Raw genomic sequence first — 20449 nt, forward strand, 5'->3', positions numbered from 1 at the left:
TGACAAATTGTGCTGCGATGCACATTGTTGTGCTGGTGGCATTACTGTGATTTTGTTTGTGGTCTGGGCTGCTGGGTCATAGGGGAGTTCTATATTTAGCCTTCTGAGGAATCTCCATACTGCTTGCCAGAGTGGCTGAACCAGTTTACATTCCCACCAGCAATGAAGAAGGGTTCCCTTTTGGCCACATCCCCTCCAACAATTGTTATTGTTAGTTTTCTTGATATAGGACATTCTTACTGTGGTGGGATGGAATCTCAATGTTGTTTTGCTTTGCATTTCTTTTATGGCCAGTGATGTAGAGCACTTTTTGGCCTTTTGGCTAAGATCAAGTGTAGTATCTGTTCTTATCAGTAGCGTTGATTTTTAAAGGCAAAAATCACTGTACCACACACAGGTGGTCATGTACCACATGCAGATCGTCAAAGCAAGTTAAAAACAGGTTAAGAAAGCTATTTACAGAAGCCGACACTTGAAGATAGGCTGACAGAATATTAACTCAACTTTTAGCATTTTTACCATACTTTCCAGATCAGTATAGTTACTCTCTGGAAATTTTGCAGTTTTTCTGTTAGTTACAGTGGTCATTGCATTAAAGCTGTTATTCCCTATTCAAGTAAGCACATAGTTACAGAAGCTGAGTTAGCAGCTTAGTAGGAAAACCACATTCCATATTCTCCCATTCTTTGCCTTTCTTTGCCCTCCTAAAGACAGATAGTGAACAAATAAGACAAAAAAGAAAACAAAAATAACTATGAAGAAAATACTTCTTGTTTCCATTTCCTTGGGTTCATTTAGATAAATATTATTTTGTATGATCAGCAGCACCTAGACATGGCCCGTTTGTGTTCTTCCCTTGAGTATGGTCCTTTGCTTTTATTATGTGTGAATACCTAGCGTTCTGTACAATTAATCATATCCCAGTGTATTTTGAAACTAGCTTCTCTCTGAGCTTGGCTTCAGTATTACTTTTTTTCAGCATTACTTTTTATTTGTTTGTTTGTTTTTGCTTTTTAATTAATTTATTCTTTTTTTCCCCCAGTCCTAGGGCTTAAACTCAGGGCCTGAGCAGTGTCCCTGGCTTCTTTTTTCTGAAGGCTAGCATTCTACCACTTGAGTCACAGTTCCACTTCTGACTTTTTCTGTTTATATGGTGCTAAGGAATTGAACCCAGGACTTCATGCATGCTGGGCAAGCACTCTACTGCTAAGCCACCTTCACAGCCCCTTTTTTGTTTTTTATTTTTATCAGTTGTGGGGCTTGAACTCAGGGCCTGGGACGTGTCCATGAGTTTTTTTGCTCAAGGCTAGTGCTCTACCAGTTTGAGCCACAGCTCCACTTCTAGTTTTCTGGTAGTTAGTTGGATACAAGGATCTCATAAACTTTCCTGCACCAGCTGATTTCCAACAGCAAGCCTCAGATCTCAGTCTTGTAGCTATGATTACAGGCATGAGCTGCAGCTCTATTATTCTTTATTCAGAGACTAAACAACTCCAGTTGGATGAAAGATCTTAAAGTAAGGACTGGGAAAATATGGGAGCATATGGGAACATACAGGGAAATTCTGGAAGACAGAGGTAATTATTTCCTGAATAACACTCCAGTATCCCAGCAGTTAAAAGTAAGAATGGACAAATGGGGTTAGATCAAATTAAAGTTTTGGCACACCCAGAGAAATTACAGCCGGGCACTGGTGGCTATAATCCTAGCTCCTCAGGAGGCTGAGATTTGAGGATCAGTGTTTGATGCCAACCATAAGTGAAACTGTGGCTCAAAGTGGTAGAGATTTAGCCTTGAGTGACAATGCTCAGGGATAGTGATCAAGTCCTGAGGGCCCATGACCAGATTCCCTCCCCCTGAAAAAAAAGTTCAAGAAATTAAACAATGACCCAATTAATAAATAAGTGAATGACTTGAATCAACAGTCTCAGAAGAAATACAAGTGGTGACATCTCTATACATACAGATGTAGCATAATGAGGCCCACTCAACAGTGCTTAAGAAGGGGAAGGAAGAAAGGAAATAATATAAATGTGGAGGAGGAGGTGAATTTGCTCAAAGTGTACATAATATATGCATGTATAAAATATTACATGAATAGCTCTCATACTAAACTCTTATTTTAAGAAAATCCTGGATTTAATAACAACCAGTGGAACAATGTACTAAAATTTCACTCAGAGAAGTGTTAAGACATTTATGAAATTACAAATTTTATAAAACATATTTTAGGCAATGTGTTTCCATGAAGCAAACTTCAACATATATGTCATGCAGGCAGAACAACTGATATGAGTTTACTTCTTCAAAGTCAGCCTGAATGACCATAGTCTCATGAAGCCTCTACACCAGAATTGGCTACAGTCACCTTCTCTCATTTGCCAATTGCTGTTACTTGTATTGTATGCTGTTTGCTGTGTACCAGTGATAGCATTGAGAAATTCAAAGGCAATTAATACACAGTCACCATATCTAAAAAGATAATTTTATTTTAACCATGCTGTTGAACTGAGACATAATTGGCTTTCAATTATAGTGACTCACAATAAATGGCATGTTTTTCAAGTATGCAGTCTAATGGTTGATAGACTCATATCCATGAAATCACCACTGTCATCAATGTAATGGGTACACCCACTCCTCACCAAAGTATTTTGTGCTCCTTTGTATCCCTCTCTTTTCTCCAAACAACTGTTCTTCTGATTTCTAGCACTACAGATGCATGTAGTCATACTGTATGAACTGTCTGACTTCTTTCAGTGAAATAATTACTTTAATATTTTTAAAAGTTATCTTAATAGTTGGTACTTCATATTGCTGAGGAGTACTCCACTGTATAGGTGTAGGCCAATGTATTTACTCATGTCTTCGTTGATGGACATTTGAATGCTTTCCAGTTTGGGGCTATTAGAAATAAATCTGCTGTGGTATTTCACATCTCAGTCTTTGAGTAGATGTATACTATTATTTCTCTTGGGTGAATTCCTACATATAGAGTGGCTGGATTTTGAAGGTATATGTTTTCCTTTTTCTTGGAGGAAAGGCCTCCTTATGTATCCCACCCTGCTCATGGACTCCTAATACTTCTGTCTCAGCCTTCTGAGTGTGATGATTACAGGCATCAATCACCATGCCTGGTATTATATTTATGTTAAAAATTAAAAAATAAGGGGCTGGGGATATAGCCTAGTGGCAAGAGTGCCTGCCTCGGATACACGAGGCCCTAGGTTCGATTCCCCAGCACCACATATACAGAAAACGGCCAGAAGCAGCGCTGTGGGTCAAGTGGCAGAGTGCTAGCCTTGAGTGGGAAGAAGCCAGGGACAGTGCTCAGGCCCGGAGTCCAAGGCCCAGGACTGGCAAAAAAAAAAAAAAATTAAAAAATAACACCTTAATTGTAACCACTCTGTATATTATCTTTATAATAACAACTTAAAATTTAAAAAAATGTTAAAAAAAACTGTCAAGCTGTTTATAATCAGTATTCAAGAGTATCATTTCACTTTGTATATTGACAAAATTAGAAGACTATTTTTAGACAGACTAATAGTCACACTGCTGTAGTTCAGTACAGTACTGATTTGCATTTCCTCATCACTAAGGATGATGATCATCTTTTCATGCACTTATTTTGTATCTGTATAATTTTAATAAGAAGTGGTAGAGATTCAGTCACAGGGTGTGCCTTAATTCCAGCTTGTATTATGGAATACCATAGACTGAGCTACTTAACTCATTATTATTCCACAGCTTCAGAAGCCCAAGATTCTGAGCTCAGGCTGTCAGCTGAACTACGTTCTTATTAAAATTTTCTTCCTGGTTCACAGTGTGATGTGTGTGTGTGTGTGTGTGTGTGTGTGTGTGTGTGTGTGAAACAGAGAGAGAAAGATTCTTATTTCTTCACTTAGAAATTATTTTTATTATCTTTAAACATTTGTAAAAGGAGTTTTAGTTCAACAGGTAAGTTCATGTGTACACTGATCACTTTTCTTAAAAATGTTTCTTGTCTTTACATTTTAAAAACAACTACACTATCTCTGTATCTTATCTGAGTATATTGGAAATCGTGTATACTGGTATTAGAACTAGGATATTGAAAGGGAATACCAAATCGTGAGACACAGGGTAAAAAAAGATAAACAACTACAAAAACAATACTTGCAAACTGTTTGGTGTAAATGAACTGAACAACTCATGGGGGGGGAAAGGGAAAGGGGGAGAAGAGAGGGGGGAATGAGGGACCAGGTAACAAACAGTACAAGAAATGTATCCAATGCCTAACGTATGAAACTGTAACCTCTCTGTACATCAGTTTGATAATAAAAATTAAAAAAATTAAAAAAAATAAAAACAAGAGCAACAACCCTATTATCAAGGCTATAGACTCATAAAATTATCTAAATCTAATTACTTTCCAAAAGCCCATCTCCAAATATCTTCATCGTGCGGTTTAGGATTTCAACATGTGGATATGTGGAGACATAAACAGTCTACAGCAGGAAGGCAGAGGAATGATATACTGAGATGTAAAATTCTAGGATGAACTTGTCAGCTTGACTCTGGGACAGGTAGTATCTAAGCAACACTTGGAAAAAAGAGTGATTGAGAAGATAAGCAGTGTGGGAGGAGTGTGAAAGGTGGTGAGAGCGTGTATGGGGTTGGTAGAAATCCCTCATACTTCATTCCTCACTACACTTTCTCTTGTTTGGGTTTGAAAAGTGCCAAATATTTAATAGTCTAGGACTTAATACCCATATGTGGTGCAACTTTGCAATTTCATTCCAGAATGTATAGATATTGCCTTTCAAACAGTGTGTGCCTATAAATCTGTAAATAAACACACTGAGTAGTTTGAAAGTGGTTGGGAATGAATTAACTGAAGGATAATAGACTGTATAGAAAACTCAGATAGTATAATCTTTTAGAAAGACTAAATCAAAGCCTAACAAAATCAACAGCAGAAAATGGGTACACCCAAGGGAGGCATGCAATGGGAGAGGGGAAAATGAATGAAGGAGGGAAGGGGGTGAAGAGAAAGTAGTCAAAAATTCATTGTATGTACCATACAACTAAGAAAAGTAAGGGAAGGGGTACATTGAAGTGGGGTGAGAATGTTGAAAGGGCGATGCTGGTCAAGATGCACTGTATTCATAATCTGCTTTGTTATATGGCACCTCCTTTCTATACAACTTAAAGATAATATTAGAAATATATAATTTTTTTAAAAGATAGTTCCAGTGATTTGTCTTTGAGTACCTGTTGGAGGTAATAAGTATTATGCCGGATTAGAGAGCTATAGTACTCATTAAAGTTTTCAACTCCATTGTCCTAAGTTCACTGAAAAGTAAAATATTCAAATAATATTTCCAGGTCAAGGTGAATTAAACTTAACTTTTTGTTTTTGTTGTTGTTGGTCCTGGTACTTGAATTCTGCGCCTACATGCTCAAGGCTGAGCCACAGTTCCACTTCTGGTGTTTTGTAGTTAATTTGAGATGAGTCTCACAGACTTTTCTGCCTTGATTGGCTTCAAACCATGATCTTCAGATCTCAGCCTTTAGTAGCTAGGATTACAGGCATAAGCCATTGACACTCATCATAAACTCAACTTTTGAGCCAAGGATAAAAATGCAATTTCTCTCTTAAAAAATTAAGCTATTGATTGAGAACAGTGGCTCACAACTGTTGTCTCAGTTCCTCAGGTGACAGAAATCAGGAGGATTGTGTTCCAATGCAAAATTGCAAGACTGTCAGGACAACAAAAACAAAAACAAAAATTGCCTGGTGCATGGATCAAGTGGTAGAGTATCTGCCTAGTAAGTGTGTGTTCAAACTGTAATATTGCAAAAAATGAAACAAACAACAATAAAAACAAAAATGCAGAAAACAAGAGACAAATTGTATTATCCACATCTGCCTGTGTGGCAACGTATTTTCTCAGCTACATCTAGGTAATGGATCCAGTTATGCTGAAGGATGCATTAAGACTTTTGCTCATCCAGTCATCATTTGTACAAAGATCAGCACACCAGAACAGGCAATCAAAGGCACTGATCACATCAGAGGCTCTTACATTGAAGCAAAATTCCTAATGCATCATTAAAGCTTTACTTTAAGGCAGTAAATAGAATATGCTTCTGAGATGAATGGATCCCAGTATGAACACAAATGGGATCCTATGTAAGTACTTAATGTATCAGTAAAGTCTATGGAAGATGAATCTTAAAGATGATATAGTATGTTAGGAATGCAAATTCAACTCATTAGTTTCTTGTATGGGTCCAAAGTCGTTCCTTTCTTCATTCATGTAATAAATAATTAAACTCTTACAATATGTCAGGCACTATTCCAGGTGTAAGAAATAAAACAATAGCATAATAGACAAAACTCCCTATCCATATGAAGTCAGAACAGGGTGGAATGGGTGTTTCTGGGGACTACAACAGATGACATAATGGAGCCCTGCCCTTTGTGTGTGGGCCCTTCTTTCCTCTTTCTCTATCTCAGGTACATGTAGGGTTCTTATTATACTATTACTAGTATCTCAGTGTCAAGGTTACTACAAAGAAGAAATCCTGGTTCTGACCACCAGGCCCCAGGGCAGTGGATGAAGAAATGTTATGTAGTGATATCTCATTTTTAATATCTTAATATTAAATAATTAACATTCCAATAGTACCAGGGAGGTATGAATAAGTTTAACTAACAGACATGGTTAAGTCCAAGATGTCTCACCTACTTTCTGCCTTTATAAGCTCAGATTAACCTAGGGCTTTTTTTCTTTAGAATATAATTTTCTTGTTATTGTTAAAGTGTTGTACAGAGGGATTGCCATTTCATTAATCAGGTAATGAGAGTACAATTCTTTTTTGGATATTTTTACCCCTTCCTTCATTTTCCCCCAGTTTCCTCATCCTCTCCCTGCTCACAACTACATAGTTCATTTTCCACATAGTATATACTGAATAAAATGATTGCATTGGTTTACCCTTCCTTCCTTCCTTTCTGTATCTATGTCTCATCTTTCCCTCTCCAAAAGAAGATCTTCCCAGAAGAGAACCAAATACAAAAGCAAACACCACCACCACCACCACCACCACCACCACCACCACCACCACCACCACCAACGCAATACCCATGTTTCTATTTCCTGGAATTCATTTTGATAAATAGATTTTAAACGTTCAGAGGAGTTACACTTTTCATTTCCTCCTCTAAGAGTATTTTCCTTTAATCTGGCTGTTTCTGTCTAAATGCCTAGAGTCCTGTATAAGTTATCACATCCAGTTTTGTTAGATCTAGTTTCCATGTATGAGAGAAAACATGCTGTTTCTCTCTCTGAGCTTGGCTTACTTCATTTAACATGATTTGTTCTAGGTCCATCTATTTCATTGCAAATGACGTAATATTATTCTTTCTAATGGGTGAATAAAATTTCATTGTGTATGTGTTGCACAGTTTTTGTTTGTTTGTTTGTTTGTTTTGGACAGTCCTGGGGCTTGGACTCAGGGCCTGAGCACTGTCCCTGGCTTCTTCCTGCTCAAGGCTAGCACTCTGCCACTTGAGCCACAGCGCCGCTTCTGGCCGTTTTCTGTATATGTGGTGCTGGGGAATCGAACCTAGGGCCTCGTGTATCCGAGGCAGGCACTCTTGCCACTAGGCTATATCCCCAGCCCGTGTTGCACAGTTTTTGGATCCACTCATCTATTGTAGGGCATCTGGGCTGTTTCTGTAACTTGGCTATTATGAATAATGCAGCAATTAACATAGATGTCCAAGTGTCTTTACCATGTATTGACTTCTAATATGCTGAGAAGATGCCCAAGAGTGGTTTGGCTGAGTCACAGGGAAGGTCTATGTTTACTTTCTTTCTTTCTTTCTTTCTTTCTCTTTCTTTCTCTTTCTTTCTTTCTTTCTTTCTTTCTTTCTTTCTTTCTTTCTTTCTTTCTTTCTTTCTTTCTTTCTTTCTTTCTTTCTTTCTTTCTTTCTTTCTTTCTTTCTTTCTTTCTTTCTTTCTTTCTTTCTTTCTTTCTTTCTTTCTTTCTTTCTTTCTTTCTTTTTTGCCAGTCCTGGGCCTTGAACTCAGGGCCTGAGCACTGCCCCTGGCTTCTTTTTTGCTCAAGGCTAGCACACGGCCACTTGAGCCACAGCCCCACTTCTGGCCATTTTCTATGTTTGTGGTGCTGAGGAATCAAACCCAGGGCTTCATATATATCAGGCAAGCACTCTTGCCACTAGGCCATATTCCCAGCCCTATGTTTAGTTTCTCTGAGGAACTTCCAAATCACCTTTCATGGTGGTTGTGCTAGTTTACATTCCCACCAATAGTGCACCTGGCTTCCTTTCTACTGGCATCCTGCCCATTTTCTCCTACATCCCTGCCAACATTTCTTATTGCTTGAATTATTTGCTTGTTGTTATTGTTTGTGAATGTTTTCAATATTATTTGTGAGTTGTTATTGTTTGAAATTGTCTGGTGATAGCCAGTCTAACTAGGGTGAGATGGAATCTCAAACTTGTTTTCATTTACATTTCCTTTATAGCCAGGGATTTTGAGTATTTCCTCATATGTTTATCTGTCATTCCTAACTCTTGTAAAGCAAAGAGTAAGGGTCCCAGGCAGTGTCATTGCTCAGATTCCTGTGAAGAAGAAGTACCTCAGAATGGGCAAAAATGGTTTTAACAGAAAGATAGAAAGTGGTTAGAGCTGGGTGACAAAAGAGACCGCCATGGAAATGGGATACTACTGGTTTTTAATTATTTATTTGTTTATTATATTTAAGTAGTTGCATAAATGAGCTGGCATCCAACAAAGCCCATTTTAATTTCCTAAGAAAGGAAATTAAAAGGAAAGTGAAGAGACTTGCTTTCAGTGCCTCATTGCTTTGAAATGAGCTTTTAGGTAAAATTAACTCAATATGGAATCCCTCCAAGAATTCTGAGCTTCATCCAACTATTTTAATGATTCAAGTAGTGTAATTTTAACTTTGTGCATTTGTGTTTCAACTATCTCTTAGGTTAAACTCATGGACGTCAATAAAACTCCGGATACACTTATTCTGCAATCTTTTCACTAAATAAAAAAAATTTACAACCTGAAATCTGATGAGCACATTAGAGTTTGAATAACTGCAGATTATAGCAAGTCTGAGCTACTGAGTGAGGTGAAAAGTTAATTTCTATGCAACTAATTTATATATTCTCTAGTGTGACCACTTGGCCTCCAACATCTACTATATCTGGGTCTTAAATTTTGTTTCTCTGAAAGGAAGGTCAAAAACAGATTCTGAAGATTAGAGTCAGTTTCCATCTTGTGGCATTTACTGTTCTGAGTCACACCAGCACTCACTAAGAAAAAAAGGTCATATTAGCAAGAGTCACCTTGGGACCTGGGTACATCTGAACTGTATGCATAGCATATATATAAATTTAGAGATGTTTTAATTCAAGTGAATAGGCCACTTTTAATTCATGATGTATTATATACTTTTATGCCTTTTAACACTGTTCTAATAAAAAAAACCCTGGTTGTTTAATTAATAAAAAAACAAACCATTTAGCCTGGGCAGAAAAGTCCCCATGAGATTCTTATCTCCAATTAATCACTTAAAAGCTGTAAGTGGAGCTGAGGCTCAAAATCATAGAGAGCTAGCCTTGAACAAAAGAGCTTAGGGACAGTGCCCAGTACCTGAGGAGTTCAAGTGCCACAACCAGAAAAACAAACAAAAGCAAACAAAAAACCAAGCAAACATTTTTACAGATAATTTTATATAGTATCTGGGATTTTATAAGAATAGTGGGTCTTGATTTTTTTTCTGCAATACTTTAAAGGCTTGATCCCAAGAAGCTGCTATTAGGAAATGGTGGGCTCACAGCCATTTAAGGGGTCTGGGACTCCAAACTCTTTCAACCCCCTTCTCTTTTTTTTGCTTCCTGACCAGGAAGTGAAGGAAGGAGCTATGCACCCCAGCCACGATGTGCTAGCCTGAAGCAACAGTGCTCAAAATCCTAGACTGGAATCTGGAAAATTGTGAACCAAAATAAACTTGTCCTCTTTCTAAATTGATTGCATTAGATGTTTTGTTGCAGTGCCAAAATCCAGACAATACGCCATATTTGTTGGTTCATTTGTCTAAAGTTATTTTTGTGGTAAAATGGCACAGGTCAGTACTGTAAGATTCTAGGCGAGGAGAGAACACGCAGAGAAAAGTAGAGGTGATTAGAAGAGAGTTTAATGGGCTACACTCCCGGGCAGACTCTCTGGTCAAGATCAGAGAGGTCACCCCTGGGCCTGGCACAGGCAGGGTTTATATGGCCTAGGAAAAAGGTGGTTCAATCAGCAGTGGTAGCTAGCACATAGTTTGTTCTGCAAACCCTCCAGCGGCCTGACAAATACCTGGTAGATTCTAAATGACTGTACTTAAAAAATCTAAAATATTTACTAGCTTATTTATAGCATACATTTGCCCATACATGGGTATAGTCCTAACTGAATTTGCTTAAGTGTTTAAGAAGCAAAATTCCGGGCTGGGGATATAGCCTAGTGGCAAGAGCGCCTGCCTCGGATACACGAGGCCCTAGGTTCGATTCCCCAGCACCACATATACAGAAAACGGCCAGAAGCGGCGCTGTGGCTCAAGTGGCAGAGTGCTAGCCTTGAGCTGGAAGAAGCCAGGGACAGTGCTCAGGCCCTGAGTCCAAGGCCCAGGACTGGCCAAAAAAAAAAAAAAAAAAAAAAAAAAGAAGCAAAATTCCATGTTTTCTAGAAAACGAGGGTTTCATTTTTGTGTGTATCTGTGATGTTATCACACTAGCTTTCACTGGGAAGAATTTGTATTGCCGCATACTGAATACTGCATTCTATTATTCACTCAGCTTTGTGATCTGTGTAACAGTACTTTACAATCCAATGTATCTTCAGGTGGGGCATAAAAATATTTACATAATAACAAAAAGTACCCAGATAGTGTTGAAGACTTTATAATATGCCACTGTGTAATCACAATTACTAATCATTTGGCTAGACTATGTTAGATACATGACTGATATACAAAATAGTGTATATATTAGTGGACATTGTGTTTGTATTTTATTTCTCCATATCACTCATTCTTCCTTTATCTGGCAAGAGTACACTGACTTACTTTGGAAACATTTATTTATTTATTTTTTGCCAGTCCTAGGCCTTGAACTCAGGGCCTGAGGACTGTTCCTGGCTTCTTCTTTTGCTCAAGGATAGCACTGTACCACCTGAGCCACAGCACCACTTCCACCTTTTTCTGTGTATATGTGCTGAGGAATTGAATCCAGAGCTTCATGCATGCTAGGCAAGTATTCTACCACTAGGCCACATTCCCAGCCCTAGGAATATTTTTCTATATATGTATTCACATGAAGTGGGTGGATCAGATACATTTTAAAAATAAAACCAATGGATTGCTTATGAGTTAGATGTACAGAGTGTGGAAAAGAGACATGAATAAAGGCTCTAAGATTTTCATCTGATCAATTGAAAAAACCTTCATCATTTTCAATACTATGTATTTCTTTGTTTATTCATTGCTTTTTTGCAGTCTTGAGATCAAAGACTTTGTCTTTATTCTTACCAACTACCCCAAATCCTAAAGCACAGCATATTTTTAGTAAGTATTCTGGTTCATAGATACATGTGTGAGACTCTTTATAGCATGAAGGCAATAAAATAGAGTTGCACATCATTAAAGAGAATTTACTGTAGAGATTTATTTTTTTTATTTTTTTATGCCAGCTTGAACTCAGGGCCTGGGTGCTGTCCCTGAGCTTTCTTGCTGAAGGTTAGTGCTCTAGCACCTGAGCTACAGCTCCATTTCTGGCTTTTTTTTTTTTTTGTGGTGGTTAATTGGAGATAAAAGTCTCATGAGCTTTCCTGCCCAGGCTGGCTGTGAACCATGATCCTCAGATCTCAGCCTCCTGAATACCTGGGATTACAAGCATGAGCCACCAACACTTAGCTTAGAGATTTAATTTTGATATAGTGGAAACTACCCTTCAAACTAGTTTGCTAATTACAATTTCAGTGATTATATATTAGAATCCCAAGGTTGCAAGTGAATAGACAGCGAGGCAGGCAAAATAATTATCCTTCCAAATATATACATGTTCTAGTATTTGAAAATTGTGACATGTTATTTGACCTGGCAAAAGAGGATATTGAACTTATAATTAGGTTTAAGAAGTGAGAGAGAAAATAAAAGAAGGGGAGAGGCTGTGGCTAGAGAGTATGACAACAGAAGAGAGGCAGTATCATAGAAAGACAGGAGATTGCTGGCTTTGAAGATAGAGGAAATGAACCATGAGCTATGGCAGCAAGCTTCTAGATTTGTATCTAAAAACAAATCTACAAAACCTATTCTCTTCCACAGCTTCCAGAATGGATTTCAGCATGTTGATTTTAGCCCAGTAAAACCACACTTGTATAAGTCACCTTTGTATTGCTACATTAAAATACCTGAGCCTGAATAACTCCTAAATTTTCTTTAGCTCATGCTTTTGTGGCTGGAGGGTCTAAGTAGCCAGTAGCCTTGGGTGAGCCCTCTGTATCACTGTACAGTATATAAAGAGAAACAGCCTTGTTCAGAAGAGGTCAAGCATGTGAGATGATCCCCCTTGTAACAACTTGTTACAATAAGAGTTAACTCATTTTGGTGAGATAAGCATTCATTCTTATTCATGAAGGTTGGAGCCACTATGATCCAAATCACTTCCTCTCACTCAGCATTGCACCATAAATGTCTCAACATTCCAACAGTGCCACACTGAAGACTAAGCTTCTGTCACATGTATCTTTGGGGAACCAACATTTCCCAACCATAGCAGATCATAAATTTGTGTAGTTCAAGCTAAGTTGACAAAAATCTCAGTAGTAGTACAGAATGAATTTCAACAAGCAGATGAGAGTCAGCAGGATTGGTGGTATGTCTGAGGAAAAAGTTATGAGTGAGCAAAAATGGAGGCAAAGAGACAAAGAAAATGGGCAAAGGCCACATGTAGAGTAGACACACTATTGGTAAGAATCCCAGAATGGCAGTTGAAAGTCTCATACTAAAGACTTTGAATAACATGCTATGGGGTTTTACTCATTTCGTGAACAATTTTGACTAATTAAAGATCTTAGAGTTGGATAGTGATAAATGGAAGGAACAATGTGAGAATATTGCCTAAAGAATGCTGGGTAAGAAGATACTTGTGTGTCTGGTGGAGGGGAGGGGGCGTGTAGACTGATCCTGAGTTAGCAACCTGTCACTATAATGAAATATCTGACAAAGTCAAATTTAAAGGAGGAAAAGGTTATTTTGGCTCATAGATTGGAGCTTCCAGTCCATAATTGGTGGCATTCTTTTTCTGGGTTGACACATCAAACCAAGAGCATGTAGAGGAGCAAAGCTGTTCATGTGGGCTAGAAATGAGAGAGAGACATAGAGATGGAGATAGAGAGAGACACACAGAGAGGGAGAGAGAAAGATGATGAAGGAAGAGAAAAGAAGAGGAGGAAGAGGAGAAAAAGTAGAGGAGAAGGAAAAGCAGCGGAAAGAGGAAGAGATTAGTGTAGCACCATTTCCTTTATGTATTTGTATGCTGTTAAGAACTGATGACATTTTCGTTTCACTTTAGAGAGGTTATTTCAAAAGGTATTTTGAAGTTTAATGTATACTGTGAAAATCCTGCATTTGAAATGCATATATTTTCCTGTTAAATGAGCAACTTATAGGAGAGATTTTATTTGTAAACATACTGTATACTTAACAATATTGTTTGGCTTGAAAATCTCTGGGAAAGCTGGTTTGATACCATAGAGTTAAAACAAGAGTTTCTCCTTGATATGCTCACAATATAAGTCACTGCTGGCTTCCCAAAATATATGTGAATTTCTTTCCCATCAGCAAGCAACCAGTCAATTGTATAGTGGTTACCAATTAGACATCTTCCAGTTCAGCTCAATCCTAGTACTTCCTAGAAATAGTGTCAGATCACATGGCTTTAGGACATAGATTCCTAAGACTGCTCTATTTTAGTCTTCAATTTAGTCTTCTGAACCACTGACCAACCAGCTACAAATTCAGTCTCCCATTAACCCCTCTCTAGGCTGGAGTCACTTCCTGAAGTGACTCACAAAGCTCAAGGAAACATTTACCTAGTTTTTTAAAATAGATATGCTGGTTACTTTTGTGTAATTATGACCAAAATACCTGATAGAACAATTTAATGGGAGGACTGATTTATTTTGCTTATGGTTTCAAAGGTTTAGTCCATGGATGCTTGGACAGAACATCATAGAAATGAGAGATGGTATTTATCTTGTGACAAACAGAAACCACAGAGCAAGGAAGGCCTGGGGACCAAGCACAACCTTCAGAGGCATGCCTCCAATGACCTACTTCCTCCAACTATGCCTCACCTTCCAAAGTTTCCAGAGCCTCTTAAAATAACCTTACCATCTGGGTTCCATATGTTCAGCACAAGTCTTAGGGGCCATTCCATTTCTAAACCATAACTACTCACTTATTGTAACCAATATGTAAAATGCTACAAGTAAATATCCCAGTAAAAAGGTATGTATGAGAGGTATGAAAGTGTTTCTTATGACCTAATATGGTTGAGTGACCCACCTTCTTGGTATGAGGGTGAATTCCTGTTCAGTCTTCTTCAGTTGTGCAGAAATTCTGAAAATTCTGTACTTTTTTTTTTAAATGAAGATTTTATTGCATATGTGTGAAATGAAACACAGGCAGTTGTGTAGAAATGTGATTGAATAAAAAATGTGATTAAGCTGGGTGCTGGTGGCTCATGCCTATAATCCTAACTACTCAGGAGGCTGAGATCTGAGAAGTCAGCCCAGGCAGAAAAGTTTGTGAGACTCATCTCTAACAAACTACTTAGCTGGAAGTGGTATCGTGGCTCAAGTGGTAGAGCACTAGTCTGGAGCACAAAGAGGCTCAAGGACAGCACCCAGGCCCTGAGTTCAAGCTCCATGGCCAGAAAAAAAAAGAATATGATCAAATATTAATAGACTGAGTATGGGAAACCAGCAAGGACAATTTTTTCAGCTTCTTGGCCTCTGTCTTTTTGGAATGGGGTAGGACCCTTGTGAAATGGGGGCTCTTCTGAGCTACTATAGGTAGGCTAGAGAATTATGTTCTACTGACATGAGAAGCTAGATAATTTTTTGGTGGCCAACTTCAAAACACAACATCAGGGCTGGGAATATGGCCTAGTGGTAAAGTGCTCGTCTCATATGCATGAAGCCCTGGGTTTGATGCCTCAACACCAAATATATAGAAAAAGCCAGAAGTGGTGCTGTGGCTCAAGTGGTAGAGTGCTAGCCTTGAGTGAAAGGAAGCCAGTGATAGTGCTCAGGCCCCGAGTTCAAGCCCCAGGACTGGCAAAAAACAAAACAAAACAAACACATAACATCAGGGTTTTAATCACCCACTTTGGGAAAAAGAGATCTTAATTTTTGTGGTTTGCCTTGGGGAAAGGATTCCAAACCAGACTTTTGTTTTATATATATGTATATGCATGAAGTGTGTATTATATATATACATATATTCACATATTTATCTCTCTATATAGCTGTATATCTCTCTATAAAATGCTGTCTAGCCTGTTGAAATTGTTTTAAGAAGAGGGAGATGGGAAGAGGGAGAGTAATACAGGTTATACTTTGATCAGGAGCCAACCTCATAAAATCAATACACATTGATAAAAAGATGTAACTTGTAATAGAAATCAATGACGAGTGGCTGAACTCTACATTTGGGTTAGTATGGAGCAAAAGGGAGGCAGGATTGTAGAAGGTAAATTGAAATCTTCTTGGTGCTACATATGATTAAGAGTAAAGAGACCTTGAGAAGAGTGTTAGCAAAGATGTGGTGTGGAACTGAGATGAAATAAGAAAAAGGGGTTCCAAAGAAGGGAATGTAAGATGTTTTAGTCAGTGAATTAGTTTACTGACTTACTACATGTCCTATGAAGTTTTAAGTGTCAAGATCCTGGAATCTGGGAAATAAAGATCTCTAGAGAGCAGTGAGCAATGCAAGAAGATGGCAGAAGGAGAGAGGAATTATAAAAACTATACTTACTTTTATAGGTAGGATGACACTTCATGGGACATTGATTTTTCTTTCAGACTGGTACATGCCAAGGAATTGAATGTATCTAGCTAAGTTTCCTGATGGAAAATTGTCATTTCTACTGAGATATTGCTTGTATTCTGCTTGTTTGCATTTTGTTTTCGTTACTGTAATGGGGATTGAACTCAAGGTCCTGGTATATGCTAGGTAAGCAGACTGTCACTTGAACCACCCCACATACATTTCTTTGGTTTGTTTTGAGATAAGGTCTCATGCTACCTTTGCCTAGGCTGGCCTTGAATACACAATCTTACTGCCTCTACCATTCAGGTAGTTAGAATTACAAGTGTTTATCACCATGACAGGCATTTGCTAGTTTTCAAATATGATGAAATCCATACAGTAGATGGTCATGGATATTGACTCTCAATGAACTGCTTTAGGATATAAACTAGGTAATTAAATTCTTTGCACCCAGATTAGACAAATTCTCCTTATTTTATCCTTTCTTTTTCTTCCCTTCCTTCCTCCCTCCTATCCGTGTGTATGTGTGTGTATGTGTGTGTGCGTGTGTTGGTACTGAGGTCTGAGCTCAGGGCCTCACTCTTAGTAAGATGATTTTATTTAGTAAATGATATACCATCCATGCCCACAGCCCTTTTTTTTTTTTTTTTTTTTTTTTTGCTTTCTCATGCTTTTGCTCAGGCTAGCCTTAAATTACAATCCTCTTGAGTAGCTGGGACTGCAGGAGTATGCTAACAATTCAGCACTTAAGGCTAGTTCTTTCATTTGAACTACGGAGATAAAATAAAATTATCTCAAAATTCTGAGCCTATTTCCCAAACAATTTTGCTAATAAGGAATAGAGTTCACTGGCAGTCAAGTATAAGCTTAATTATCATTATAGGTTGCAGTTAACCAACATGGGTATTTTGGCCTTAGGAATAGAGGGGAAGGTTAATTTCTATCCACATAATTTTCACTGCCAACTACTCTCTAACGCTGGCATCAAATCCTGGACATGTATACCAAAGATCAAGCATCCAGATCTATCTGTAATGATTGATGTTCCAAGCATGAACTAACATGCATATTGTGCCAGAAAGCTGGTTCCTGAGGTCATTGTAACAAGTTGGCTGAGACTGTAAGGCAATCTTTGGAGGTATATGATTATATAGCTCTTGTAGTCCAACCATTCGAGGTAAGTCAGGAGGCTGTGGTTCAGATGTTGGCTACAGGTTAGTACCTGCTTCTGCCTCATGATTCTTAGCTGATCTTAACCCTAGCATAGGAGGTGAGGCACTTATAGTAAAACATGTGTACAGAATTGTATTAAGGGTTTCTACTTAATCTTCCAAGTACATAAAGCATCTTGTGAACACTGGAGTTTTTTTTGTCACATTCTTTATAGAATTGATTCACCTCTATTTATAATTTATATTTCTTCTTTTCATTTTGCTCAGTCCTGAATTTCTATTTGAGTGAGTTATATTTTGGTTTCAGTTTGGGGGTTCATCTTTGCCTTCTTTACTTTTGAAAGCTGAATGTTGCTTTATGCTATTTTCTGGCACATTCAGCTCAATCTTGGCTGCACTCCTGGAGCAGAAAGTCTTCACTTGTGGTGAAAGGGAGCTTACATACTAGTTCAAATACCATACATCTAAAGGGTCATGCTACTTTAGAGTGAACTGGCATACCTATAAACAGCTTATTTCATTTATTAGGTATTCATAGGCAAAATCATATGCTAAGTTCTAGTTACTTGGAAGATAGTAAAATGCATTAAATACCATTTCCATCCTCAAGAAAGTTTACCATTTCATAAAGGAGAAAAGTTAGCAAAGGAATATGGTAAAGGATGGCAATGAGTCATACAAATACATAGGAGCATAAGTTATGTTGTCTCCTCACCCTCACAGTGGCTCCTCTGTCTACTGGCCGGATGTCCCTGAATAAGGGATAATCTGCACAACTGTACTTTCAAAGACTTGGCTTGGGCTGAATTAAGTATGACTGTATGTAAATAGCAGATCTGAGTTGAGCAAAATGAGTATAAAATTACCTCTTCTTTAAGTAAACATGATGACAAATTTAAAACATGAGAGATTAAAACAAAGCATGGATGAAATATTTAAATTTCAGAAATAAAAAAATACCAATTAACAAGCATAAGCTTGTTGACTGTGAGACCAATATCTGCTTTTGTATAAAAAAGAATGATAGCCAGGCACTGGTAGCTCACACCTGTAATCCTAGCTACTTGGGAGGCTGAGATCTGAGGATCAAGGCTCAAAACAAGCCTGGGAAGAAAAGTCCCCATGAGACTCTTATCTCAATTTAATCACTCAAAAACTGGAAATGGACCTGTAGATCAAAGTAGTAGAGCACTAGCCTTGACGAAAAGAAATTTACGAACATGCCTGAGTCCTGAGTTCAAGCCCCATAACTGCCAAAAATTAAAAAAAAAAAGATAAAATTGCAATGGAGGTAGAAATGTCATATCTGATTCATAGAAGCAACATTAAAACAAAATGCTCACTGCCCTCTTTCTTTCAGCTCTTAAGTGAGAGGCATTTTGATGAACATAGCAAGTATTTGAGGCCCATATATTTATTTAGTTATTTTGCCAGTCTTATAGCTTGAATGCAGGGCCTGGGAGCTGTCCCTGACCTTTTTAGCCCAAGGCTAGCACTTTACCACTTAAGCCACAGTTCCATTTCTGGCTTTTTTGGTGAGATAAGATTCTCACAGACTTTCCTGCCTGGGCTGGCTTTGAACTGTGATCCTCAGATCTCAGCCTCCTGAGTTGCTAGGATGACAGTCATGAAACACTGGAGCTTAGCTTTGAGGCACACATATTAATTGGCACTAGTTTAGATTGCAAGGTTCAGAAATCTTATTTGAATTAATTATCACAAAGACATTTTTATAATAAGAATGAAATGTACAATGCAAAATAAGGATAGAAATGTAGACACTTTCTAGAAATAAGTACAAAGACAAGCCCAGAGATTCCTAAATTATCTCTCTGTTTCTTGTCCCTGTTCAGCTCCATATATCTTTTATTTTTTTTCATTCTCTTTCCAGGAGGTTGTCTTTGATTCTCTAATCTAAATAGCTTTTCTCTTCAGCATCTCCTAAGATTTTTTTTATTATTATTTCAACCAATTGAGAGAAATTGGCTTTCATTCTCAAGTCCTGCTTTACAAATTACAGGAAGAAGATTAATTGATTTATCTGGGAGAGTGACAGCTACTGAGTGCCATGGTGTGTTGCTGTTGTTTAACAGTTTAGCAATTGTCAACGATTGTTATATCACTGTTATAACTACTTTCAACGTGCTATGTTTAACCGTAGCTTCTATTATTGATGATCTTCTTGTATTCCCTTCTGTGGTTGTACCTGCACTATCTCTGTATCTTATCTGAGTACATTGGAAACCATGTATACTGGTATTAGAACTAGGAAACTGAAAGGGAATACTAAAATCGAGAGACACAGGGTAAAAAAGACAAATGACTACAAAAGCAATACTTGCAAAACTGTTTAGTGTAATTGAACTGAACAACTCTTGGGGGGAAAGGGAAAGGGGGAGGGGGAGGAGGGAATGAGGGAGGAGGTAACAAACAGTAAAAGAAATGTATCCATTGCCTAAAGTATGAAACTGTAACCTCTCTGTACATCAGTTTGAAAATTAAAAAAAAACAACCAACCAACCAAACAAACAAACCAGTTTAGCAATTGTCTCTTGGGACAGGCAGAATGAGAGATACTCCTATTTATGTGTTTGTGGATCTCTGTGAATACATGGTTAATTTTAAGCTAAGAAGGTGATACCATTTCATGTGGAGTTAGAAGAGAAGCTAAAGATCAGTCTTCCTCAGACAATATAGGGCAGCTCTGACATTCGCTGCTCCATAGCAACCAGGGATAAGGAAACATTTCTCATGGAGAGTGGGGCCACTTTGGACAAACAAATCAATCTCTACACAGCCTGTGTCATACAGTAAATCTGCTAGTGTCTTTGTCTTAAAATTTACAGATTTAGAAATGTAAAAAATAAACTGTGTGCTTTATAAATTAGTCTATAGTATTTTGTTATGGCAGCTCAAAGACTATGGTGCTTGTTGACTGGCTACAAACTGGGGCTTCCAACAATTCCCTTCTACCTATATGATGATAAGCTGCTAGAATGGCTCACTGATTTCAGGAAGGCACTTAGCAGTTACTGGTTTGTTACAAAGGATGCAGCTCCAGGAAGCCAAATGAAAGAAATGAGCAGGACAAGAAATGTGTGTGAAGCTGCATGGTGATGTGTGTGCTAAGTCTTGTGAACTGTCAG

General features: G+C 38.0%; 1 pseudogene; it reads left to right on the forward strand.

The window, feature by feature from the left end:
• The first annotated feature begins 302 nt into the window (after positions 1-302).
• LOC125355846 lies at positions 303-393 on the forward strand (annotated as a pseudogene).
• Positions 394-20449: the final 20056 nt, after the last annotated feature.

The sequence above is a fragment of the Perognathus longimembris genome, chromosome 7 (genome assembly GCF_023159225.1).
Source record: "Perognathus longimembris pacificus isolate PPM17 chromosome 7, ASM2315922v1, whole genome shotgun sequence".
Lineage (NCBI taxonomy): Eukaryota > Metazoa > Chordata > Mammalia > Rodentia > Heteromyidae > Perognathus > Perognathus longimembris.